This window comes from Gambusia affinis, linkage group LG21 (genome assembly GCF_019740435.1).
Source record: "Gambusia affinis linkage group LG21, SWU_Gaff_1.0, whole genome shotgun sequence".
NCBI lineage: Eukaryota > Metazoa > Chordata > Actinopteri > Cyprinodontiformes > Poeciliidae > Gambusia > Gambusia affinis.
This window is the reverse complement of record NC_057888.1, coordinates 2,786,227-2,814,146: the sequence shown is the minus strand read 5'-3', so window position 1 is coordinate 2,814,146 and position 27,920 is coordinate 2,786,227. Positions and strand designations below refer to the sequence as shown.

Here is a 27,920-nt window from a genome sequence, read left to right as displayed (position 1 = left end):
ATATCACCTTAAATTGCAAGCTGCTGAATTCATCCCCCTTAAATATGCATGAAGCGACACTATTGAAATCTCTTCAGCGGTGGGGAAAGAACTCCCTCAGTCTTTGCAAGGCTCTGGAAGAATCATCATCGTTGAGCAGGACCCGGTCTGGAGAAGTGAACGTGACGAAATCTTTTTACAGTACTCATCCAAACCGCCGCCGCCTCCTCCCAGCCGGAGCACCACCAGTTCATCCTCTGATGGAGGGGAGACGGATTTGTCCCCGTCAAAAGGCTCGGCCCGGCTCGATTAGCCGCGCTCACTGAGCATGCCCAGAAGCAGAGGCCCTGCCGTTGAGAGGCGGAGAGGCATCGGCTGCGGTCGGGGAGGGGTTGGTTAATGAGTGCATACTTCCAAACACGGGGTGTCATGCAGATATGAACTCCCCCCCGGCGAATATCGCTGCACATTTGATACAATCCCCCCGTGCCGCTTCGTTTCGATGCCCTGAACCGCGGCTACAGGTTTAACATCCGAGGTCCCGTGGAGCGGGAGGTCCCGAAAACTACCGATTAAAATCCTTTTTAGACGCTCGGCTGCTATTTATTTTACAGCAGAGGCTCGGACTCCCAGCCTCCAACTTTATTTTTTTATTTGTAATCAAAGCGGTGCGTTGGCACATACTTCAAAAGTTTTAAAGGGGAGGTAGTATGCAAAATTCACTTTCTAGATTTTTGCACTTCTGTTTGTGTTTCTTTTTTTTTTCTGAAGAGTTTTTGCGGCTAGTGGCTCGTATTTTTGCGGCAGTAGGCAAACAGGAAAGAGGGTGAGGAGAGGGGGGAAGACATGCGGCAAAGGTCGTCGGGACCGGGAGTCGAACCCGCGACGTCTTTTAGGACTAAGGACTCCAAACGTGGGGCGTGCTGACCCCCTGCGCCACCACAACACGCCCCTTGTGTTTCTACTGCTTCTTAAAACAACCCATGCACTTACAAAAACAACACCCAACATCTTTTGACAATGAGTTAAGAAGGTTTTTCTTTTTCTTTTTTTTTTTTTTGGTGTCTAGAAAATTTGCCATTTCAAAAACTTCCATTGTGTAATGTCATAAATTACCTGGCGACCCAAGCAGAGCTCCAGCATGATTTTACTGCTGTAGCGCTGTACAATGGCTGCTGGAAAAGACAAGTGTTGTTGCGTTACCATCCAGAAACCACTTGCTGAATTCTCGTCGATTGTGCAGCAGGAAACATTTCTCCTTTACAAACATGTAGACTTGTATAATTTTGCATCTGTTTGCAGCCATTTTCTCGAGCGAGTGTAAACGTTGAATTAGCTGCAGCTTATTTGGATTCAAAGTGACATTTAACATTTGATGTCCCGTGAAGCAGGAGGTTACTGAAAACTGGAGCTTAAATTCCCTTTCAGATGCTCGGCTGTGATTTATTTTACAGCGTAACCCGAAGTGGCTCGGAGTGCCAACCTGGGTTAAAACCAACACTCGCTGGGTGCTCCGGCTGCAGAGTCATGACATTTTTATGCTCCTCAATAAACACGTCTATTAAAGTCAGATGACTCGACTCAGACTGTGACTCATTCAAGAAGAAAAGTCACATCTTTGCAGTATTTCTTTATTGGGAAAAAGCGATGTCTGCCAGCAGAGTGTTGGTGATCTGGGAGGAATTAGCCTTGTGGCTCTTCGAGTTTTTGCAAGTGCCTTAAATTATCCTCATTGACTAATCTGCTGATCAGCGTGAGGCGTGGCTGCCGATCTGTCAGGGGAGAGTTATGTTTGATTATGGCGTCCCGTCAGGAGAATCTCTGTGCAAGGTCACAGGGAGCCGCAGAAACGGCTGTTTGCTCTGCTTCCCTCAGCCTCCACTGAGCGGAGAGTGGTCACAACAATTTGTTGCGGGGATGTGAGAAAATAAACTGTCCAAAGATGGATCCTAATCCCTGCACTGTGAGCTTTTTCTCAAATGGGAAGAAAAATTGCAGCACCATTCACAAGTGATTTTCTGCTGATGCTGAGAAGTGCTCATTGGAAACGGCAGAAAGGAAAAAGGTCGTCCGATAATTGGGAACTGCTCATAGCGCCGTGTTCAGCATGTACACATGCAGACCAGGGAAGACCTCATCAGTCTACCGGGGTGACAAAACCTGCTTAAAGTAAATACACGTTAGCATGTAAAGCTACACTTTAATTGATCTTATTGTAAAACCAGAACCTCTACCTATGGGGAAGTTCTGAACCAGACAGGATGTTGATTTAGTGTGCGTCGGTTTTGGCTCTTCTTACAGAAACATTGTGCAAATACACATCAGATATAATAATCAATTATCCAGTTATTATTAATAAATCAGGAGCTTCTTTTATCCTTGATTGAAAATGATGGAAGATGGAATCAGAGTTTCAGCAGTTCTGCAGTTTTCTGGGAGTTTGTTTCAGATTAGAGAATAGAAACATTCATCCACCTGTCTATCAGTTCATCCATCTATCCTGTCTTTTCATCCATGTGGTCTGTCCTACTTCGTGTTGTCAGTTTGGTTCTATTAATATGTTTTCTTTGTTCCAGATCTTTAGTTCATTAATTTAAACCCAAAATCTTGTTAATCAAATCAATCCTGATTGGGTTTGGTTCTATTCAGGCCCATCAAACAGAGCCAGCAGCCTCTTCATCAGCTTAAGGAGAACAGGTGATGAAGACGATGTTTGGAGTTTAAAATGAGCCAATCGTAGGCCTGGATTAGCTTCCTTCCCTCTGGACTGGCACAGCGATCGGACCTCATCATGTCCTCCGTTGTTACTGTCAGGTTCACAAAAATACAGAGAAACTTAAACTCCCCTAACATGGAACCAGGGCTCCACTTCTAAAAAACTAAGAACCTTAAAGGAGCTTCATTTCCATTCTAACTTTTATTTTTGCCCACTTTTACACAAGTTTACCAACTATTAAGTCTCAAACGGACACTCAGAAATCGACTGCATGGACTAAAAGAGACAGGACTGAGTGATGATCCATGTCTGTTGGACAGCTGGCTCCTCGTTTAGCCCCGCTGTGTGGGGACGCCCTCACTGGTCCTGCCAGAAATCATAAACTGGGCTAATTATGTGAAAACTCATCACTATCCTGATGTGCCATTACAGATTTCTTCTATTTTCTATTGTTTGTCAAAAGCTTAAAAGCTTCAGATCAACGTAAATTCAAAACATATGGGAAGAGAGCTGCCCAAACTAACCTGAACGTATGTGGGAAATGTAATAATGTAATAGTACCTTTTAGTAAATCATGAATGAATAGTAATTTATTGCTTCGGTTTGGTTTCTAAAGCTACATACAGACTAACTGTAAGCAAACACCAGACTCATCTTTACCAAACCTTTACAGAAGGTTTGTGCTTGTTAACACCTAACGTAAAACTAACCTAGCATTGTGTTCATTTACGCATAGCGTAAAGCTATCCTAGCATTGTGTTCATTTACGCCTAGCGTAAAGATAACCTAGCATTGTGTTCATTTACGCAAAGCATAAAGATAACCTAGCATTGTGTTCATTTACGCAAAGCATAAAGATAACCTAGCATTGTGTTCATTTACGCAAAGCATAAAGATAACCTAGCATTGTGTTCGTTTGCGTCTAGCGTAAAGATAACCTAGCATTGTGTTAGTTTACGTCTAGAGTAAAGCTAACCTAGCATTGTGTTCGTTTGCGTCTAGCATAAAACTAACTTAGCATTGTGTTAGTTTACGTCTAGAGTAAAGCTAACCTAGTATTGTGTTCATTTACGCCTATCGTAAAGCTAACCTAGCATTGTGTTCATTTACGCCTATCGTAAAGCTAACCTAGCATTGTGTTCATTTACGCCTAGCATAAAGCTAACCTAGCATTGTGTTCATTTACGTATAGAGTAAAGCTAACCTAGCATTGTGTTCGTTTACGTCTAGCGTAAAGCTAACCTAGCATTGTGTTCATTTACATATAGAGTAAAGCTAACTTAGCATTGTGTTCGTTTACGTCTAGCATAAAACTAACTTAGCATTGTGTTAGTTTACGTCTAGAGTAAAGCTAACCTAGCATTGTGTTCGTTTACATCTAGAGTAAAGCTAACCTAGTATTGTGTTCATTTACGCCTATCGTAAAGCTAACCTAGCATTGTGTTCATTTACGCCTAGCATAAAGCTAACCTAGCATTGTGTTCATTTACGTATAGAGTAAAGCTAACCTAGCATTGTGTTCATTTACATATAGAGTAAAGCTAGCCTAGTATTGTGTTCATTTACGCCTATCGTAAAGCTAACCTAGCATTGTGTTAATTTACGTCTAGCGTAAAGCTAACCTAGCATTGTGTTCATTTACGTATAGAGTAAAGCTAACCTAGCATTGTGTTCATTTACATATAGAGTAAAGCTAACCTAGCATTGTGTTCGTTTACGTCTAGAGTAAAGCTAACCTAGCATTGTGTTCGTTTACGTCTAGCGTAAAGCTAACCTAGCATGTCTGCAGTGAAATGTAGTGTCAGGAACATTATGAGTCAGGTTTGCATCAACTTATTTATGCACATTTTGAAATATTGCCTTACAAATGTCCATGGAAACGACAAAATTTGCAATGACATAGAACACCTTTTATTAGATAATAAAATAATAATAATAATAGATGGATGGTTGGATTGTATCCATCCATCCATCCATACATCCATCCGTTCTCTCTCCTATAATAAACTCTCTGATCCCTCTGATTATAAATTTATGTAATTTTACATACCCAATGTGGAGGAACCTGTTTCTTCCCTGCATTCTCAGGGGGACAACGTCTCTCTATTATTTTTATTTCTACCTTTTCTTAGGTCGGCAGTTTGGTCAGCAGTCGAAACAAATGCAAATCATTCGGCAACGTCAAACCGCATTTGAGCCCCGAAGCTTTGGAGGAGCAAACCGCCGAGTCGTTGAAAACTTGTGACCATCATCTGTTTCAGCTTTGAATGCATGAAAACAGTGAGCCGATTCAAAGATAATTACACAACGTGTGACATCTGAGCTGTAAACAAGCCTGGGCCTGAATTAATTCATTATGTTAAGTGTTGCTTTATCTGAGCTGCAATGACTGAAGGAATACGGATGACTCAGGCAGGCGACTGTAAATGCGCCGCTTTATTTGCTGCATAGTGATTTTTTTTTTCTTTCCTCTCAGAGTAGAAAGATCCAAATGTTTTCCTGTGTGTTTATTTCTCCTGGGAGCTGAGAAACTAAGTTGATAAAAACTTATCTTTGCCCCAAAGAACAGCGCAGTATCTGGTTGTCTTTAAGGAAGGCTGTGATATGTGCGATGCCGGGGCGCCTGACTCCTCTCTGCTGCCTTGTTCACTTTGCTGTAGCGTATTGATCTTTTTCTGGGATTGTTTATAGGACTCCGTGTGTCTAGAAGGAGAATTATTGATTTCTCTTTTTTTAGGGGTTCTGCCTCAGCAGGACTCAAAATCCCACCTATCAAACAAGAGATTTGGGTTTAAACACAAAGCTTAGGAAATTATAGTTTTAAAATAGTTTTAGGTTTTTTTGGTGGTTTGTTTAAAGGAAAGCGATTAGTTATTTTTGAGTCGGATCAATAAATACTTCTGAATGTTTCAGTGGAAAAAGCAGCAGATTTCTCTTCATCCATCCATCCATCATCCTGTCTTTTCGTCCATCTGGTCTGTCCTTCTTCGTGTTGCCAGTTCGGTTCTATTAACATGTTTTCTTCGTTCCAGATGTTTAGTTTATGAATTTAAACCTTGTTAATCAAACCAATCCTGATTGGGTTTGGTTCCACTCAGGATTGGTTTCAGCATCAGGTGTTTTTACTGAGGTCGTCCTTCACGTCTCCCATCTCAACCCGGCTCCCCATAAACGTCGTTTTCTCCTTAAGTAAGACTCGGGATGAACAGCTGTTTGAGGTTTTCTTATCTGTAAAGGAAGCATCAAACAGAGCCAGCAGCGTCATCATCAGTTTAAGGAGAACAGGTGATAAAGACGATGTTTATAGTTTAGAATGAGCCAATCGTAGGCCTGGATTAGCTTCCTTCCCTCTGGACTGGCACAGCGATCGTAGCTCATCGTGTCGTCCGTTGTTACTGTCAGGTTGACACAGACTCTGGCAAGGTGAGAGACAAGTTAATGAAATATGGATGCCTGTAAACACAGAGACCCACAGCCCTGGCAGCTCCTTCTCTCCCTGCCTCTTTCTGTTTTCTTTTATTATTATTTTCAAACCGATCCTGAAGTATCACCACTGTCAGGTGCTTTTACCGAGGTCGCCCTTCACGTCTCCCGTCTCAACCTGGCTCCCCATAAACGTCGTTTTCTCCTTGAGTAAGACGCGGGATGAACAGCTATTTGAGGTTTTCTTATCTGTAAAAGAAGCATCAAACACTTGAGGCTGCATTCACACCAGCTCTGTTGGTTCACTTTAATCAAGCTCCAGTTCGTTTGCCATGAAGTCTGGTTTGTTTGGAGAATCGAACGCTAAAAAACAGAACTCTGGTCTGCCTAAAAACCTCGGTTGAAGTGAATTCTGGTACGGTTCCAATGCATATGTGAACATCAAGCGGATCGGAGACCGCTCTAAAAGCAGGAAGTGGACTAAATCGCAAAGTATTCTGGGCAAATACAACCAAAACAAACATGCTAGCCTAGCACTAGCGGAAGAAATGGCTTGAGGTCTTTTACCAAACATAAAAGAGAAATCCAACAATCGCTCAAATCTGAGCTACTCCATTTTTGTTTACATTTCCTAAAGAAGGAAGTTGCGCTCAGTGTCTTTTTTGAAGGTTTTTTGTCCCTTCCTTCAGGGGTTCTTGGTGCAGCGCCCCCACAGGCGAGGAGGGGAACAGGTTTTTCAATTAGTTTGGTTGGTTTGACATCATGCACTGCGAAAGTGAACCGCAGCAGCTGAACTTTTAGCAAATGTTGCAATTTTGATCCCAAATCAAACCAAAACTACAGGTGTGGAAACACTCTCTTCTGTTCCACCCAAAAACTCGGCCTGGGTTCGGTTGAAGTGAATTCTGGTGCGGTTTGAATGAAAATGTGAACACCAAGCAGACCGGAGACCGCTCCAAAAGCAGGAGAGCATTCTGGGTAAATACAACCAAAACAAACTCATAAAGATAACACCAGCAAAAGATGCTGCTCGTTGTTTTCTAACCAAGACAAAAGTAAAATCCGACGCCGCTCCATTTTTGTTTACATTTTGTCAAGAAGGAAGGTACAGTCGGTGTTTTTGTGTCGTTTCCTTCAGTAGTTTTTTGTGCAGCGCTCCCACAGGCGGGGAGGGGAACAGGTTTTTCAATTAGATTGGAATGGAAATGTTGCAACTTTGTTCCCAAATCAAATCGGGTCTAAAATCCCTGTTCCTGTGAGCGAGAACAGAATTATCCCTCGCAGGCTGTTTTTTTCCTGTCATTTAATGGCGACAGGCTGTTAAATAACCTGCAAAGAAATAAAAAAATAATAATAATACAGAGGCGATTCAGCAGCAGTGGTGCAGTCAAGGGCAGCGGTTACTCATCTCAGCCTGATCTCCTGATAGAACGTGGTGCCAAATGCGGACGTCCCTTTGGCTCGGTGCGTTTTGTGCTAAAGGCAAAGAGCTTGATGTTCGCTGGAGAGGACAGGACAGCAGCAAAGTGGATGCTTGGAGAGCTTCCAGGGATTAAACTCATGAATCTAACAGCAGCCAGTGGTCATCGTGACACAAACAGTGCATGGGTGGGAACGTGCGTGCAGCACGCTGCGGCGTAGCGCGGCGCTCGCAGGCGGCGCTGCTGCGGATTTGGGGAAGCGGGGAGGAAAAGAGGGAAAGTCATAAACGCCTGCAGAGCGCCCTTCAATCTTGATGCTGCACATTTGATGGGTGCTACATTTTTATTAGAGATGACACATGCTTTGTGACTCGTGTCGCTCCGTGGCTCCGCTAAGTGTTTGGAAGAAGAATGTGGCTCAAATGATGAATAAAAGATTGGTGTATTTGGGGTTTAATTTCCATGACATTAGGGACTTTTTGTCTGCAGGATGTTTATATACTTGAGGATTTTATAACAGATAATCATGACCTCATCATCCCCCTGTCTGAGAAAATTACTTGGATTTACTTTAGACTCTGATTTTATTATCTTGTCATGTGCGCTGAGCTGCTTTTGCAACATCTTGGCTTAATTATGAGGCGGTTTATGTTTGCAGAGTCGGCTGTTTTCAGACCATAAAGGCAGTAAATCCTTAAGCTGGACAGACAGTCGGATCCACTGCAACGTCTGGATGGAGGGAAGTTTTCTGAGTTTTCACCAAATCAGGCTGGAAATGTCAGTTCAGCTGTTTTAGAGGAAAAAAATGTTTCTATCCAACAGTTTGTTTATTCAGTTGTATCCTTCACCCGTTTATTAGTTTGATTATGAATCCATCCATCCATCCATCCATCCATCCATCCAACCAACCAATAATCAATCCATCCATCCATCCATCCAACCAACCAATAATCAATCCATCCATCCATCCATCCAACCAACCAATAATCAATCCATCCATCAATCATCCATTCGTCCATCCATCCATCCAACCAATAATCAATCCATCCATCCATCATCCATTCGTCCATCCATCCATCCAACCAACCAACCAACCAATAATCCATCCATCCTGTTATAATAATCAGTTTTTCCATCTCTATTATTTTATTTACAGTTCTTAGGTTTTTTTTTTTTTAAAAAAAAATCTGTTTTACCTCTGCTGTCTCCGTCTGTCGTGGATATTTTTTTCTTCTCAGTCGTCCTGGAACTCAACCTGCAGTTTAATCCCATTAAGTTTCATTTCTAATCCTTTTGTTTCAAACCTGCGACTAATTTGCCTCTTTAAGTTTTCTTATCTTCCACATGAAACACCGTAAACTTGTTCAAGTTGTTAAACAACAGAATGTTTATTCGAGGTTTAAACTTTTCTCACTGCTTCTCTTCCACATTTCCCCCCCTAGAAAAAAAAATTAGCAATCACCATGGCAACCGGTGACTCAGCATTTCTTCTGGGTTCCACCTCAGCATGATCTTAATCCGTCATGAAATAAACTCAAAGTCTTTCATGTCTACCAGAAGCTCCTTTTTCTTCTTCTTCTACTCTTGCTCCGCTTCCATGTTAACCTTTTAGAGGGATTTGAGTTGTATAAAAGCTTTGTGAACGCTTTCTGCACCGTCAGCATGTGAACACGTAGAGTGACACGTCGGCCGTGTCGTAACGCCGCATCATGCTTCCCTGACGGCTCATGAATCTCTCACTGCTCTTCTTTAAACCTTCATGTTGAGGTTTGTTTTGTTTATAACCTGATCTGCCTCTTTTTACGAATCTTGCTTTTGTTTTTATGAATGAGCGGCCACCTTCTGTTTCGGTGTATTAAAATGTTCATGTAAAATGTTTGTTTTTTTAGCTTTTTGTGCCATCCCAGAAGCTTATGAGGCCACTCTGTGGATCAACAATCAGAGGCAGAAAACAAAGATTACAGGCTAATCTGGTCAAAGCAGAGCTCTGGACGAAGCATTTATGAGCCGCTTTAGTTTGATTACATTCAAACAGAGGAGTTTACAGGCTCAAACAGATCCCAGCTGATTGGTTCAGGACCGGAGGAGGAGGAGGAGGAGGACAGGCTGACCCGTCACACCAACTCCTGGATTAAAATACAATCAGGTACCTGATAACCTTTCATTATCTGTCTGTACCTACCACTGGCCCCAGCACTCTGCATACAATCGCCTGATTAGCAAAATAGATTAATGAAATGAGCTACAGTCACTTGAATTGTTTCATCTTGTAAAATCTTAAAACAGTTTATCTTTAGTGTGAGCCTTTTTTGTTTTGTCCTTTATTTAGTTTCTCTACTCTGCCTCATATTTCCCATCATTCACCTACTTTGCCACTCAAATAGGCTCTTAAAGGGGCAGTATTCATTGTTCTCATGTGATGTCTCACTTCCAGGACCTTTGTAACTGTCAGCCATTTTGGTAGGCAGTTACTAAGACTACAATAAACAATTATAATTATAAATAATCTGAATACATTACAATTATTACTGGATTACAGTTTTTGAGTTCTCTACCCATCTCTGTGTAATCTGAGACAAATATCAGGGATTTTTACTGCCAAATTAGCTAAATTAGTTTAGCAAATGTAGCTTTTATCTGCTTGATAAGTCGGACATGTACCCTACGTGTTTGTTACTACATGTACTCTCCCAGTCACCAGAACTTTGTTATTCAAGTGAAGAGCTCCTACGTCCTTTACAAATCCAAAACATTGATTGTATGGATCCATTGATTCCAAGTGAAGCTCCTCCATGTTGTACGAACTCTTCCTGTCCACCACCTAGTGAACTATGTCATAGTTTTAAAGAGGAGGCAGCTTGTCCACATTGTTGGACATGTTTCCTTCTCCATCTCATACAAGTCAATCCTGACAGCAGCCGTTTTGTTGATGCATCTTTCTCTTGCACACTGGTCCCGAGTGCCTACCAAGATGGCGGATCACTTCTGGTTCAGACTTGTTTGAATTACATATTATCTACAATCATGTTATAATGTTATTTCCAGATGAAAAACGTACCTGAAGTGTTGCCTTGATTCTTTCATGCTTGTATGAGAAATCTTTTAATCTCCATGGCAACCAATCAGCTGAGTGAACACAGCTCCTTCAGACTAGTGGCTATTAGCAAACACTTGGTGGAACTGCTGACGTAATTATAGGAGCTACTTTTTAGTGAAACGCTGGTAAAAAAACGTAGCTAAAGGGTTAATAGAGGAGCCATGTTGTGATGACTTCCTGGAGGCAGCGCTTCGGAAAGAGCAGGAGCTTCTTAAAGGGACAGAGTCCTAATTTCAAGGTGTTGTATTACAAAGTTGTATTAGATATACATAGCATTTTTATAACAACTGAACATAGTTACTTGATTATGCCATACAATGACAGTATGTGACTGCAAAACACCTGACTCTGCCTCTTTAATTTTTCACTTTTGAGCATTGGAGCCTCTGTTTTTTGTTCCTGAGTTTTGTAGATTTTATTCATTAATCTCTACAGATCATGACAAAATTGTCTAGATTCTTCATGGGGTTATTTGAGTTTTTCACCTTTGGCATCTGGAAATTGTAGCCAAAGTTGAACCAGACTAGTTTTCTTTTTGACGCATTCGGTTGTTTTTCAGATTTTCTTTTTATTTAAAATCTGTAAATTCAGTTCACACATGTATAAAACATTACAAAGCTTTCCCCTCACTCTACCTATATACATTTTAATCATATTGTATGTAAATTTCTGAGTTTAAACTAATTTTCTGGTATTTAGCAAACGGAAATTAATTGGATATTGCAACAAAACGGGAAAAGTTAAGTGTGACGTTTTACAGTGTAGAGAAATCTCACTTGAGTTCAACTTTTTGAATTAAATCCACTTTTCGCTGATTTTGCTCTCCGGTATAACAGCCCTTTGTTTGCTCTTCACGGAAATTGATCATTTATTTAGTAATCGCGACGCGCCATCAACCTCTGACTGTTAATCAAAAATCAGACGTTAAAGTTAAGCATCGTGTTTACGCAGCCTCTCACTATCTCCCCTTTGTTTTTCTCGCTCCATATCTGTGCGTGTGTGTGTGGGTGGGTGTGCGTGTTTTTTTCCTTTTTTCCCTCTCCTCTGCCTGTTCTGCTGGGGGGACTTGTGAATGGCAGCCAATGGGAGGGTAGAGTCCCCTCAGCCTCTCTGACATCCACACAGCGAGAAGTGATGCAGCGCCGCTGAGACGCGCAGTCGGGGCGGAACAACGGGCAACAAAAGCCGCAGCGAGCGGATACTCCGCGATCCGGCGTGCGGGGTTTTCTCTTTTTGCGGGTTTTCTTTTTTACTATTTTGTGCGTCGTGGGAAAATCTCTCTCCGCTGGAATAAACTTCAGCAATCAGGTAAGCGCGGATTTGCTTCGCTTTTAACTTCCAAAACGCAGATTAATTATTATTATTGTTTTTATTATTACTGTACATCCCTTCAGCTTAAATACCAAACATGCTCCGCGAAATGACAGTGTCCGGATTTTAGCCAGAGGTCCGCACGTCTTTGCAAGCAAGCCTCAAACGGAGCACCAATAAAAACGCTGTTAAATGAGAATATTTTCGATGCGCATCCAGGTTTCTTTAACTTTTCCGATGCGTATTTCTGCGGGGAAACGTTGCGTGTCCTGCGCCGATCAGATGCGCACCTTTCCTGCTGCTTTGTACCCGCTGGCGGCAGATCCACGCCGCGGACAGACTTCAGATGATGTGGAGTTTAGTCAAGTTGTCTAAAAACACCGCGTCCTCCAGGGTTATTGACAACCACGACCTGTCTGTGAATGTTTAATGTCCTGCCTGAATAATGCAGCGCGGCTATAAAAGGCTGTTTTACTTAAGCCTGAGTGATGGGGCGATGTGTGCAACCCAGGGAAAAGTTGCCTCCAGATTGCTCAACCTTTTTGTAAAAAACTGAGGTAATGTGTCTGATCGCAGCCAAGAAGTTGGGTGAGTTTCTGCTTTGAAAGGACGGAGTTTACATTTGAAAAGAAAGAGAGGGATTTTATTTTCTGGGTCTTTTTGTTTTTGGATGAAGAACTTCTGAGCTGCTCTGTGAAACGGAAAGGCAAAGCCGGTCCGACTGGAGCAGACGGTCCAGGTTTGAAGTTCAGAGATGAAAGGGACAGAGGTGGAATCTGGCTGATCAAAGTCAAGCAGAGGAACATGGGCGGCGCTGCATATTTAAACCTGCGGGTGTGTGTGGGTGTGTGTGGGTGCGTGTGGGTGTGTGTGTGTGCGTGTGTGTGCGTGTGTGTGTGTGTGTGTTTTCCACCAGTATGAACAGGTTAACCGTGTGGAGCATCTCTCTTTCTCCCATATTTCTTCTCCCGGAGTGTTTTTGTGGGATTTTCCGACTCGACATGAAGGGTTAGTCGTTGCTCTGACGTCACAGGATGACGGGTTTACCCCTTGGCCAGGCGACTATGACCGGTGACCCGAGCTGATTGCATTATTTGTGCTCCAGATGGGCCTCATCGCGCTGTAATATCGAGCATCTCTAGTCGTCTGCACAGCAGCATCTGGAGCTGATGGAGTCCCGTGGATCCTAAAAATGATCCGGGTTCCTCTGTGGTTCCGTCTCCCACCCTCTCGGTGTCGAACCGGGTTTCCAGGGTCGTGTTTTTGTCGTTTAGTCAACATTTCCTCCATTTGATGACAAATCAAATGAAGTTATTTGATGGCATTCATGGAAATGTTAACATTTGTTTCTGGTTTTCTCAATTGTTGACTCCATGGTGTCTTTTATGACTTTGTATTGTTGTTTTTATGACGCAGAGCTCCTTGAACTGCCTTGATTGAAATCAGGATACTGGAGTTGCGTTTCATTTATTGTCCAAAGTTTTTGTGACTAAAATAAAGTAAAATGCTCCATAATGAGATGGATTCCTACAGACACACTTCAGGTCCTGACGAAGAAAAGAAACAAAACCTGGAATTTAAATCATCTAATTTATTGGTCTCAGACATTTCAGCAACACTGTTAAAAAATAAAATAAAATAAAAAACATCATAAAGTCAACAGTTGTGACAGATATTACATTTTGTCAACTATTGTCGTCAAAATCATAAAAACACATAAAATATGTTTAATTTTCCATCTACTGTTAATTACTGTTGATTTAAAGGAGCTCCGTGTTTCGGTTGTTTTGCCGTGTTTTTGCCGTTTCTTCCAGATTTGTGGCTCATAGAAGCTGAATGTTTGGTTCTGGGCTTGTAGATTCAATGAGTCACATCTACACAAAATGTTACCAAAATCTTCTGTTTAAACCAGAAATTTAGATTCCCCCACCAGCCACAAACATCTTTATTTAACACACACAAAAAACAAAAACACAAAGCTAACAGCCATAGCATATATTAAACCAAATTAAATATTGTCTCCATTGATTCTTCAATCTGTTTGGTTTCCTTCTACAGTCCAATAACGTTCATGTTTGTTTATTTGGAGCTAACTTTAGGCATGTGTGTTTTTATGTCTGAATGACTCAGAGATACACTGCAAAAACACAACATGTTACTTCAAGTATTTTTGGTCTAGTTCTGGTGCAAATATCTTAGTACATTTGAAATAAAACCAAACTAACCCACAAGTATCTTTGCAGCTTGTGGTCAGTCAAAAAATTCCTTAATTTTGATTTAAAAAGTACAAATTTTACTGGCAGATTATTTCACTTATAGAGAGAATGTCTTGTTACTGACTTAAAACAAGCTACTATATTTTCTCGAAAAGTTACTTGTGAGTTAATTTTGTCTTATTTCAAGATATTTGCACTAGAAATTAGACCACAATTACATGGTGAGCTTTTGTGTTTTTGCAGTGTAATCCATCTAATTTAGCAGAGATTTTCACAATAAAACTAACTTAGACATCTTGGATTAAAATGTCTACGCTGCAAAAATTAATCTTACCAAGTATTTTTGGTGTAGTTAATAGTGAAAGGATCTTAGTTCACTTGGAAAAAGACAAAACTGACTTACAAGCAACTTTTCATCTAGAAATAAGAGCTTCTTTTGAGTCAATTATTTGCAAAAAATTTATGAAAACTTTCAAGTTCCACTGTTTCTTGTTGTAATCTACCAGTGGAACAATAACTTTTTCATCAATATTAAGAAATTATAGACTGAAAACAAGCTGAAGAGTTACTTGTAAGTTAGTTTTATCCTCATTCAAGTGTAAATGAGACGAAAATCGTTGGTAAGATTTTGTGTTTGTTGACCACACGTGCAGCATGTGGCTTAAACATCAAGTGGAAAACAATCCTTGTGGTTGTATGTTAAAAACATAAGACTTTTCCTCCATGTGACAACAACCCATGATTCTCGTGTCGTTTGTTTGTATTCCTCATAAGTTCAGGAGGTTTCTCTAGTTAATGTTTGGGTTTCCTCACAATTAGAGCAGCAACTTCATGATTCCCTTCAGAAACGTCTGTTTGTGAAACAGTAAGGACTCTAGAAAGTGTCGCAGGTTTAGACGTACGTCTCGTCTTTTAATATGAATTCAAACAGGAAGCAGAAACTCTGAGGTGAGTTGATGGAGCAATCAATATCACGGCCTTCTGGGCCGTATTTGGTTACTTCAATGGGTTTTTGAGTGAACAACTAAGGATGTGGGTTGAATGTTTGAGGTTTTTAGAACCAAACAATACAGGAAAAAAAAATTAAGATGCAATAAAGTTAGTCTGTTGATGTTACTGCAAAGATTCGAGGAGTTTTCCAGAAGTTATTGCAATAAACAGTGATACTGTTTTGATTTCAATTTCAAGTAATATAATGGTTATAATGGCATAATAATGCAAGAACACAATCTCAAGCTTTAAACACTAATGGACATTTAACACTGGAGCTGGAAGACATTTTAAATATCCAAAATAAACAAACAAATCAACAGAAGATAAAATAATAAATTCATTATGAAATACAGTACAAACCAAAAGTTTGGACACAGTAAATCTACTGGTGCAGAATTTAAAAAGGGTCAAACTTTTTTTATTATGTTTACATCAGTAGGGTAATAAATACTCATTAAAAGAAACCATTTTCAATCAATCAAGCTAATTAGCCATTTCAACAACAAAGCAGTTCAATTATAGAAACGTAAAACAACAACATGCAGTCACCATTTGAGAAACCATTTCGATGATTTCCATTGTCAAAGTCATAATTTCAAGTCAAATATGTTGGTCAGTATTCCATTGATTATGATTCAAAAGTTTTTATTTTCAAAAAATGCTTCCAGTTATTGTTAAACAACTGACTGACTTTGGCATTTCATCCCAACTTCTGTCTTCCGCCATTTTGTCGCCAGGAGGAAAGAATCAATTTCACATCAGACCGAAAAGCTAACAAATAGATTCATAAACACGAAAATAAAGAACGCTATGTTTTAGTTAGCTTGAATAATACAGCATATAGTTCCAGTTAGTTGTAGTTTTCACCATGTAGTTACCGTCTTTATTTATCTGGGTCATTAGGTGAACATGTGCACCATGTGAGCTGGAAAGAGAGAATCCCTCGGAGACGCAGTTGCCCGTTTCAGGGCATTGGTCAACATTTCCTTCATGCCACGAGAAGCTGGAGTTGCTTTGTTGCGTTGATCATTCGTTTGACCGTTGGAACAAATTTCCTGGCAGGCAGAGTGGGAACTTCATAACTCGGTCTTTGCCTAATGAGACGGATTCCCTTCAGAGACGTCTATTTATGGCGCGGTTGGAACTGTAATTGGAGGGAAAGCAACCTAAAGGCAAGAGATGATATTCGACTTCTGATGCGTGACATGAAACGATAACGTTACTGTTGCTATGGGCAACGGACTCCACGATGTGGAGAGATTTAGGTCAGTAGCTGCGTTTTCATTACAAATGTGATTGCTAAACTTCGTTGATATTCCGCTGATGTCAGAAAAACACAAATTGTACCTTACAGAGTTTCCAACTCAATAAGAACGTGATTAAAATTACAAATGAATAACTTTGATTGCGCAACAAGTCATTAAAAATCATCCTCCAACCACTTCCTGTTGTCTTCTTTGTCATTTCCACCAGTAGTAACATCCTCCGTAGATCAACAAGATCTGAAAATAAAAACAAAATTCTGATTTTTTTTTTCTCAGAATTTTGATATCTTTTCTCACAATTCCAATTTTGTTTCAAAGATTTCAGACGTTTTTTTTCTCAAAATTTTGGCTACTTTCTCAGAATTTAGAAAATTTTTGTCAGAATTTTTGTTTTGTTTTTTTAGAATTCCGACTTTTCTCAGAAATCCATTTTCTCTTCATAATAAAATTTTTTTTCAGAATTTTGACTTTTTTTAGACATTTTTAAATGTTAAAATTCTGACTTTTTCCTCAATAATCCATTTTCTTTAATTTTATACTTTTTCTCAAAATTCTCACATTAATTCTGATTTTAAAGTCAGAGTTATAATTCTGTCTGTTTATGTCAAAATACATTCATATTCGTCGACCTTAATTATGTCGTTAGCAAATAAAAATAATCACATAACTGTTTCTTCCATGTGAGAGGATTTGCACTTTATCCACATAGAAAGTTTATCCCAGATTAATTTACCATGGCAGATTTTAAGAGTAGTAGTTATAGAGTAGATTTACTTGATGGTGCAAAAGCTTGATGAGAGAAATATCCTCTTCCCTATCGATCATGTGACTCGTATGATGTGAAAAAGGTTTTTCCATTGCTGATTTGCACTCATTTCGATGCGGCCGAAAAAATCCACCTCCTCCAAGGTTAAAGCCTTTCCTCAAAAAACATGATTTTGTTTTTAAATTTTATGTTTCCATTAATTAAGCTAATTAAATTTTGTAATTCCAACTGTAGCTATTTCTCCTTCAATGAGACGTGAAGATGGATTTTGTAGTTTACACCTTGCTAAACAACAGGTAATTGTCTCTTCCTGCTTTGTGTAGGTAAACTCCAGTTACACATAATTAAACTCATACATTGATTTACTGAATGACCAGACGGAGATGCTACGTTTTAGGTAAAACTGATGAACAGCGGCTCAGGATCTGGTCCTGGGAATCCAGAGTTTTGTTATGAAATCACTTAGATTGCTGTTATCTGGGTGTGAGAAGAAATAGATGGCTGCCAATGTTGAATAATACAAGCTGCCAGCATATTTATTTTTTATTTTTTTATTTTTACCCTCCCTCCTCTTAAACTTTGGCTTGGCTCCACAGCTTTTCTAATTATGAAGTGTCTGAGAAATGGCTTCACAACCAGTAAGTCAGCAAGGCAGTCGAACTGAATCGCCAACAAAACCCTGACAGACAGGGTTTAGCAAGATTTTTTTTATTTTTTAAAAATGTATTTTTATTGGGCAAACACATTCCTGCGTTCCCTTTTTAACTGGAGGACGCGCACATTCAGAGGGAGGCAAACAAACGACGTACAAAAGAAGAAAGGTGTTTGGTTCTCCACGCGCTTCTCAACACAATTTAACAAGATATATTATTGAGCCAGGAGGCAGCGGAGAGCCAGCAGTGGGCTGCAGTCTGACAGGGGCAGATAGTGATTTACAACAAAGCCCCCTGGACCGTGGCACAATTTCAGCATCGCGGAAATGACACTCCTGAAGCAGGCCATGGAAGTCATTTCTTACCTTATTTCACCTGCGGACATTATCGTATCGTTTATCACTTATCGCAGTAAATTTCTTGTCCTGAATCATCGTTTCTCAAGATGAATTCCAATTAAGGCTGTTTAAAAACTGTCTGTGTTATTAGTTTTAGCGTTTTTTTTGTTTTCTAAAGAGCATTAATACATTTTAAAATTTGAAATGTAATGTGGTTTTGTTTTACAGATTAAAAATGTAAATCATGTTGGGGTTTTTTGTCCTACGCTGTAAAAACACAAAATCTTACCAAGTATTTCAGATTGAGTTTCTGGTGGAAACATTTTACTGCTCTTGAACTAAGATAGAACTAATGTACACACTTGTCAGTCAGTTTTTTCAGTGGCGTTACCTAGCAACCCCACAGAAGCCCCTCCCATTACCTAGCAACCCCAGGGAAGCCCCACCCGTTACCTAGCAACCCCGGAAAACCCAGCCACCCCTCAAAATAGAACAAAACAAACATAAATAACTTTTTAGCAGGATATAGGATCCTTTTTTAAGTCAATAATTTCTCAGTCTTGATTTCACTTCTGATATTTTTTACATGTAATAATCTGCCAGTGGAACTATCAAAAAAATCTTTTCCAATATTAATGCATTATTGACCTAAAATAAGCTTTTATGTCTTGCTCAAAACTTACTTGTGAGTTAGTTTTGTCTTGTTTAAAATGTACCGAGATATTTTCTCTAGAAACTAGTCCAAAAATACTTGGTAAGATTTTGTGCTTTTACACTGAACCATTTTTATTCTCACTTTCTGACATCAAATGACGTTAAAGTTTTCCTGTTTTACCTCAGTTTGGATTAGCAAAATTATTTCAATTTGCTAAACATATAATAACAAATAACCACAGAGAACATTTAGAGATTTATCTTAAAACACATTTCAAATCCATAAATTTGAACATATTTCCATAGCAACTGCTGGGACTAAATTTTATGGATTAAGTCAAATATTTCAGGTTGCTTTTCACAGCTTGAATTTTGGTCGACATCTTGAAATGTTGCTTCAATATTTCCACAATGTTCTTTCTTTGTGATGACTTTGATTTGTTATAATAAAATTTTATGCCACATTTAAATGTTTGCATTTAACTTCACAAAGTTAAATGCAAACAAGGTATCAAAAGCATCAGGTATAAATCACATATCAAATCAAATATATTAAAAAGTGATAAAAAGACGATAAAACAATAATAACAAATAAGCTGTAAGAAAGTATTTGGGAAAATGTCTTTTGACTTAAATCAAGCTGAATATGTTGCTGAACAATTATTTATACGTTAGTAAGATTTTGTATTTTTGAAGTTTCGTTTCACAATTTGTTACACTGTTGTGTTTTTATCATGCAAATCACTTTGTTACACTTCAAAAACACAAATTCTTACCAAGTATTTTTGGTTTTATTAGTAAACTTAAAATAAGACAAAACCAACATACAAGTAACTTTTCAACAATATATAGAAGTTAGTTTTGAGTCAAGATTGTGTTTTTTTTACAAATGGGTGTCTTTCAAAAAGAAATAAATAGTTTTCAGTACCATAAAATATTGTGATAAAACTTTGACGCGAGCCAGAGCAACCCTGAACGTCCAAGGACACCAAACATTCAACCTGTGTGTTAAAATGGAGGCGTAATCGATTTCTGGGCTCCGGATTGGATTTGGAATTAAATCTCTGTATCCAATGTGAGGTTTGGGCCAGGCGGCGGCGGCGGCGGCGGCGGCGGGGGCAACAATAATCACCTAATGGTAGAAATCACAAGTCGAGATCACTATCAAAATCTCATCAGCTGTTCCTGGCTGCAGGCTGAGCTCACTGCCGAATTTTATGGAGATTTGTTCGTGGGTTTCTGCAGACGCCACGCAGACACTCAGATTACGTGACGGAGGTGAAAATGCAACTTCCTGCAGAGGTAAAAATGTAACGCACACCCTTATGCGTTTGTATCTCGTCCAGATTTCCGGCTGCAATCCAGAAGGAGCTCAACGTTTCTTTCCTTTTTCTCTAAATCAGGAGAAGTGGAGCTGGAAATTTCTTGAATGTTCTGGCGTTGTTGCCTTCAGGTAGGAAGAGTTTGAGTGAGTGCAGCAGACAGATCATGTCCGCCGGTCCTGCCCCCCCTCTACTCCTTCACTCGTCTCTAGTTGGATTCCTGTCTGAGCAAAGCCCAGAGGCTTAACTCTGGCTGCAGTAAGTGGACTGAGGAACGCTAAACACTATCTGGGGGAGGCTGCTGAACATGACAGCCAGTTAATAAAAGTATGGAAGAAGAGAAAGGAGAAGAGACTCGGTGCAGGCATGAAGGACGGTACGCAATCATGGAAAAATATCACGCTTTTATGGTTGCAGCCCTGAAATGTGTTGCTTTGCGTTTCTTTAGCATCGGCGATTTGATTCTCAGATGTTTGCTGATTTGTGGGTTGATCTTAACCCTTCGGTTTCTGTACTTTATCAATACTCCGCCAATGTAAAAAAAAATTTTAACCAAATTTCTAATTTTGCAATTGCCGCTGTTTCCATTACATAAGAAACACGATTAAATAAGTTTGTCATTAAAAAAAAAAATTCATCCTCTCACCATTTCCTGAGTTTTTTTTTAAATTGCTGTTTCTTTTCTGCAAATTTATTTTTGTAATTCCAGTTTAAATGAAGAAACAGCTAAAGTCATTTCTAAGCACCTTTTAGATCAAAAGTGTGATACTGAAATTTTATTCGCCTCTAATATGTGCATTTATATTTTCTTGTTTAATTTTTGGCAAGTAATCAAAAGAAAGCTTTTGAAATTCAGAAATTTCCAAATATTTTTCCCAGAAAATTCATTTAAAAACTTCTGAGTTCTTTTTAGAAAATTTGTGACTTTCGGAGCTCAGAATGTTTTTTGTTTTATTCCTGGAAAATTTTAGAGATTAATCACTAAATCTCAGCTTTTTTTCTAGCAAGCTTGTGACTTCAAATTTTGAAATTGTCTATTTTGTGGATTGATTAAAAAAATCAAAAAAAGTTTTAGAAAATTTCTGAAAATAATCTTCAAATTTCTGTTTTTTTGAACAGGTTTTTGACTTTTCCAATGCAGAAATTTCCAAGTTTTGTCTATTTTTTTTTCAAGAAAATTCTGAACTTTTCAAACTCCAAAATGTACTTGTTTTTTCTAGAAAATTTTATATTAATCTGAAAAAAGTTCAAAAAAAATTCTGTAGAAATTTACTCCTGTTTTTCTAACAACAATGGACCCAATATAACATCATACCTTCAAGATATATATATATATATATATATATATATATATATATATATATATATATATATATATATATATATATATATATATATATATATATATATATATATATATAAACAAATGTGACTAAACAATTGGGATGTTTTTGAAGTGACTCATTTTCCAGACACCAAAAAACATAAATTTCAAAAAACTGTTTTTATATGGAAGCATAAAAACGTGTAAAATATAAATTTTGCATAATAGGTCTCTCTTACAGAATTATTGACATAAAACAAGCTCCGATTTTTTACTGAAAGGTTGTTTGTCTTATTTAAAGTGCACTGATTTATTTGCACTTGAATCTAGACCAAAATACTTGGTAATACTTTCTGGTTCTGTAGTGTATATCTTGAAACCGGGGCCCAGACATGACTGTCTGAATATTGGGACTTTCTCAGTAAATCATAGCTGATCAGGTTAGAGAGATAATATTGGCTGTTGGTTGGTTGGAGGGTAAAGGTCGACCAGGAAGAGAAGAAGGGATAAAAACGGAGGTAGAGTTTAGAAACGGGGCGAAGGCGGTAATGATGCTTGCTTTGCTTCAAGAGCTGTCAACTTCAGGCTGCGCCGGCTGCTGGGACTCTCTAGAAGACGCCTTGCGACTTTAACCCCTCACACTCTGGCAACAGCCCGTAATTACGTGTGTGTGTGTGTGTTTGTGTGTGTCCTGGAGTGTGACTCGGCGTGTCAGTTTTTCTTGGCAGCAGTGAGAGCAGAGTGATGTGATTTTCCCTCTAACAGCCTCCAGGAGTAATGATCCAGGTTATCTGGGATGACGTGGAACACCTCAACCCGCCGGCCATCGGATCGCCACAAATCGGCCCGGCAGCTCCAGGGAGACGGTGTGTGGTGGCGCCGCCGCGCGCGGCCCCTCCCTCTGTGGATGATTGTCTGCTGTCTGTGCTGTGAATGATATCCGGACTCTATTGGAGGCCTCTTCACATTGTGCTGCACAATCATTTTTATTTTTCTGGGCTAGCCGTATTGCTAGTTGCTAGAAATGAGTAGGCAGACACATCAGCAGAGATCCTGTTTACTGTCAGTCCCCAGAGTTACCAGAGCTACCTGAACTATGTGAGCTACTTGAGCTACCAGAGCTACCTGAGCTACCAGAGCTATCAAAGCTACCTGAGCTACCAGAGCTATCAAAGCTACGTGAGCTACCAGAGCTATCCGAGTTACCAGGGCTACCAGAGCTAACTGAGCTATCTGCTGTTGGAATTTTTATTCTCATAATCGTGATTTTTTTTTCTTTTTATTATTATTAATACTTTCCCCTAAAATTTTTGACTCTTTTGCCTCAAATTCTGACTTTATTTTGGCGAAGTTCTGAATTTAATTTTAAAACTCTTAGACACATTTTCATTTAAATTTATAAAAACCAAACACCTTTTGTTTTTCACTCAAAATTCACTTTTTTCAGATTTCCAATTTATTTCTCAAAATTTCTGTTTTAATCTTAGGATTTTGACTTTACTCTCAGAATAAGTTTTCTCAAAATTCTGATTTTTGTCCATGAATTTTGATTATTTTCTCAGAATTCTTACTTTTCCCTCAAAATGTTTAGTTTTTTTTTTTATTTAGTTTTTTTTTTTTTTTTTTTTTATCAAAATTTTGACTTTTTCTTAAAATTTTAACTTTCCTGATTCTTTTCTGAAAGTGTAGAAATAATCTCAGTGTTTCTTCCTGGTGTCTGGACCGGTCAGGGTTTTGCTGTGAAATCACTCAGCTTGCGGTCTTTGGGTTTTGTGGCCGTTGGGTCGCTGTGGACCCGGGTCGCCGTCGGTGCTGTGGAGGATATCTGGTCTCTATTGTAGGCCTCTTCACATTGTGCTGCACAATTCCTCGTCTTTATTTAATTTTTTGTGCTAGTCGTATTGCTAGTTGCTCCAAATGAGCAGGCGAACACAGTAAGCAGAGGTCCTGTTTGCTGTGGGTCCCCAGAGCCAAAGAAAGGAGAGGTTCTGCTATTGTTCTGCTGCCTCTCAGAACATCAGGACGGTTCATTGTGAGCCAGGCAAACAGAAAACCGATACGCACGCTACCTGTCGAATCAAAGCGAGCGCGCCGCGGTGGGACCGCGTATTCCTCTGGGAAGGACACAAAGCAATAATAACATCAGGCTTGTGTTTCAGGCGGGCGTCTCTCCGCCAGCAGCAGGAACCCGTCCCCTTTATGGAAAGGTCACCGCCGCCGCCGACCCCCAGCAGCGGTACGCTGAGCTCTGACACGACAAACTGACAAACGGACGTGGTTTGGGTCTGCAAGGCCTCCAATTACTGCTTGATGCCGCTGTCTGTTGGAGACAAACGGGGCAGGAGACCTCCGAGTTGAGCCTCACGGTCTGCTGCGAGCGCTCGTCTTTAATTGAGTTTGATCGAATGAAGGCAACGTCAAACTTGGGTTATCGTTCGCCTCAGGGCAACGCAACAGAATTCAATCTATTGTTGGAGGGGGAAAGATGCCGGGAGAGTTTCTTTGAAATGGAAAAACTGCATTAAACATTCCATTTGTATTAATTACATTGCAGCGCTCGTTAGCATGGCGGCTCCTCAGAGCGGCAGTATCAGGGGCAACCATCCGAACCCGAGGCAGATCGGCCGAATACCAGCTGAGTCTGAAGCTTTGGTCCTACGAGGCGTCAGTCACTTAACGTTCAATCGATTGACGCTTTAATTCAGTCTGATGGTTGGACCACCCAGCTGCAAGGTGCAACTGGATCTTCTTTCAATGCCAGACCGTTTCATACTAACCCGAACTATTTATGTGAAAAACCAGAAGTATTCAGGCCCAGCTCAATAATTTCCATTTGAAAGATTTATTGTTTTACTCTTTCTGGGTGATAAAAGTCTTTGAGGCTTTGGTCTCAACTCAGACAGTTTTGTTTAGAGATTCCATAATTCGTTTTCTTTCTATCGTTTTTTTTTTTTTTTTTTTTTTTTTTTTATATTTAAAATATCTTCCACTTCCAGTGTTAAATGTTTGTTACATTTTAACGTTTATTGATCTTTGAGAATGTGTTCTTGCAGTATCACCATTTAATTGCTTGAAAATGGTTGCCAAGCAACAGTGTTACCGTTTATCGCGATAAATTCTGGGTTAATTTATCGTCCAGCAGTATTTGTTATTGTTAAAAGCCTGAACCCTTTCAGCTACATTCAAACAGCAGGCAAATGGGACCTAAATCCAACGTTTTCGGTCTGAATGATGATTTTACGACTTTTACGTCATGATGAAGATGGACGCAGCCGTCTGGACGTAAACAACGGCTGAAATTAGCTTTTATTGCAAACCGTTTTCATTTTCTTCATCTTCTAAGTGAAATAATCTGCCATGTTTTCATCAATATTAACTTAAAACAAGGTCCTCTCTCTTACTGGTAGGTTTTCTGCTAGTTAGTTTTGTCTTGTTTCAGGTGTATTAAGATATTCGCGATAGAAACTGTAGAAATACTTGGTGATATTTAGTTTTTTGAGTGCATGTGGACGGGTTCGACAGTCAGACGCAGTGAGGAACCTCCCTGGTTATGTTTAGCAGGAACTCCCAGCGAGTGTTTAATGTCAGGAGAGCGCTGACAGATTTAAGTCAACAAACATGTTAAGGCGGCGGAGGTGTGTGTTTACTGCTCTCTGCTACCTTGTGAGGAGCTGTGTGTGTCTGTGTGTGTTTACATGGAGAGCAGGACGGATTATTTTTTCCATTTTTATTTATTGAACCACAGGGAGGTCTTTGGTGTGCGGGTTGCTTTTTCCTCCCGGTGATTGAGTTTGTGTCTACATGTGCGGCGAGTTCGTCTGAAGGAGGCAGCGGTTGGTTCACCGACCCATAAATCAGCAGGCGAGACGGTGAGGGCTGCTTCTCACAACTCCGAAGAAATCTTAGAAAACTGACGTTTTGCTAAAATTTCTGCTGTTTTTTTTTCCGAATTCCAACTTTTTTCTTAGAATTTTGACTTTTTTGTTCCTGAAAACTCCAACTTTTACCGTCAAAAGTACAACTTTTTTTCTAAATTCTTACTAATCTTACAATTCCGATTTTTTTTCCAAAAATTCTGCTCTTTTTTCTTTTTCAGAATCCCGACGTCTCAAATTTCTGACTTTTTACCTCAAAATTTGTGACTTTTTTCCTCGAAATTCTGACATTATTCTAAGAATTCTGACTTTTTTTCTCAAAACTCCAACTTTTACCGTCAAAAGTACAACTTTTTTCAAAATTCTGCTCTTTTTTCTTTTTTCAGAATCCCGACGTCTCAAATTTGTGACTTTTTTCTCAAAATTTGTGATTTTTTTTCTCTCAATATTCCGTCTTCTACTCTCAAATTTCTTACTTTTTATCTAAAAATTTTGACTATTGAAATTTGTGACTTTTTTCTCGAAATTCTGACATTATTCTAAAAATTCTGACTTTTTTCTCAAAATTCCAACTTTTACTGTCAAAAGTACAACTTTTTTCAAAATTCTGACTAATCTTACAATTCCGATTTTTTTGAAAATTTTTTTCTTTTTCTTTTTTCTTCAGAATTCCGACTCAATATTCCGTCTTCTACTCTCAAATTTCTGACTTTTTATCTCAAAATTTTGACTTTTTCTTCTCAAATTTCGGAGTTTTTATCTAAAAAAAAAGGTGTGTGTTTACATGGAGAGCAGGACGGATTATTTTTTCCACTTTTATTCATTGAATCACAGGGAGGTCTTTTTCCTCCCGGTGATTGAGTTTGTGTCTACATGTGCGGCGATCGCATCTGATGGAGGCGGCGGTTGGTTCACCGACCCATAAATCAGCAGACGAGGCCGAGGAGGTGTGGGTGGGAACCGAGCCGCGGGGGGAAGAGGGATGCAACGCGGCGCTGTCTGACACGTGTGTGGAACGGGGCTGACAGGAAAAGTTGACAGATGCCTCACTGACGTCCATTATTTATGAGAGTGAGGAGAACCACGCTGCAGGTCGGGTTCTGACATCGTTCTCTGCGCGGGGTGATGAGCCAGTAGTTGAATACATATGTCCACTTTCTGACTCAAATGCACAAACAAGAGGTCTGAGGAAAGGTGGTGAGTTTCCCTCAGGTGTTTACATTTACGCCCAACTTCCACACATGGTCTCTGTTATTAATTCGACTTTACATTCCAGTGAAGTCCACTACACCAGTCTAGTTTTCACTGTCTAGTGTCTTGTGCAAATGTCTTGAAATAAGACAAAACAAACTTACAGATAACTTTTCAGCGAGATTTACAAGCTTGTTTTAAGTCAATTATACCTTAGTATTTATGAAAAAATCTACTGTTTGCTCTAATAGCTAAAGCTAACACCATTAGCTAGAGCTAATACCATTAGCAGAAGATAATCAAAACTAATTGAAGGATGATTAATTGTTGATAAAAGTTACAATGAATCGTCTTTAAGCGTTTGTAATTTTTAGTCGGGATTTTTAATTTAAATTTATAAAAACTAAACAGCCTACTGTATTTCACTGTGTTGTTCTTGCATGTTTCTCAAAAGATGTTTTACTAAAACTGATGTGCGTCTTTTAACGGATGTTAGCTTGATGTGAAGCTCCATGTTTGAGATTTTGATCAGAGAAACCACAAACATGTCCTTCCCCTCTGCAGCCCGTCTGGTTCTTCTTCTTCTCCTCATTTTTCCCAGTTTGGATGAGTGGGTTGGCGGTTCCTGTATGCTTGCTTTATAGACTAAAGCGCCGTCTTCCCGGCCTTGTCGTAATAGAGGATTCAGCTCATAAAGCAGCATCATGATCTGCAATAAGCAGAGTTAGAGTAGAGTAATGAAGGCGTAAATCAACTGAGCCTGTCTCTCTCCTTTTTTCTTCTTCTTCCTCTTCTTTTAATCTGATGTTGGCAGTTTCCCTCCCTTCTGTTCTGTCCTCCTCCTCCTCCTCTGCTGCTTCTTCTTCTTCTTCCTCGCCTTTCTCTGTTTGCAGTAATGGAAACCCTGGCACTCTGTAATAAAGCCGAGCAGTATTAGTAAACAGTTTCAGCAATCATTATGCCTGGTCTGACTCCTTTATTTTTTTGTTTGCGAGGTATTTCTTCACCTCGCATGGCACTGAGGTTGATGGGGGGGCTGTTAATGAATGAGAAAGGAATGAGGAGTATTTAAGTCCAGGCTGGGAGACGGAGAATCAGGGACTGTTCTTCGGGCCGCCTCATAAGAACGCCTTTGTTTTCTGCGGGAGTTTGGGACAAAAGCCTTCCCTTTTCTGTCAGAGGCAGCTCTGGGAATGTAAATGCAAATGTGCAGCATACAAGCTGTGCAAAAGAATCAATCAAGCATCCATGGCAGGAAACATAATGCCCCCCCCGTTCCCCGAATGAAGCAGAGTTCCTGTTCAGTCTGGAAAGACAGAATTTGATTTCAGCGTTTTTCAGGTCTGGATGCATGTAGAAAAAGAAATATTTGTGTT

General features: G+C 39.6%; 1 protein-coding gene across 8 annotated transcripts in view; it reads left to right on the top strand.

Moving 5' to 3' along the window:
• Positions 1-27,920, top strand: part of cdh6 (cadherin 6) — a 248,907-nt gene that overhangs the window by 141,969 nt on the left and 79,018 nt on the right. The window contains exon 1 of one of the 8 annotated variants that reach the window (XM_044105230.1): positions 11,754-11,944. The exons of the other annotated variants lie outside the window; for them this stretch is intronic. The gene's annotated coding sequence lies outside the window, so the exon portion shown is untranslated. Of the gene's footprint in view, positions 1-11,753; positions 11,945-27,920 lie in introns of those variants that run through there. 8 annotated transcript variants of the gene reach the window in all.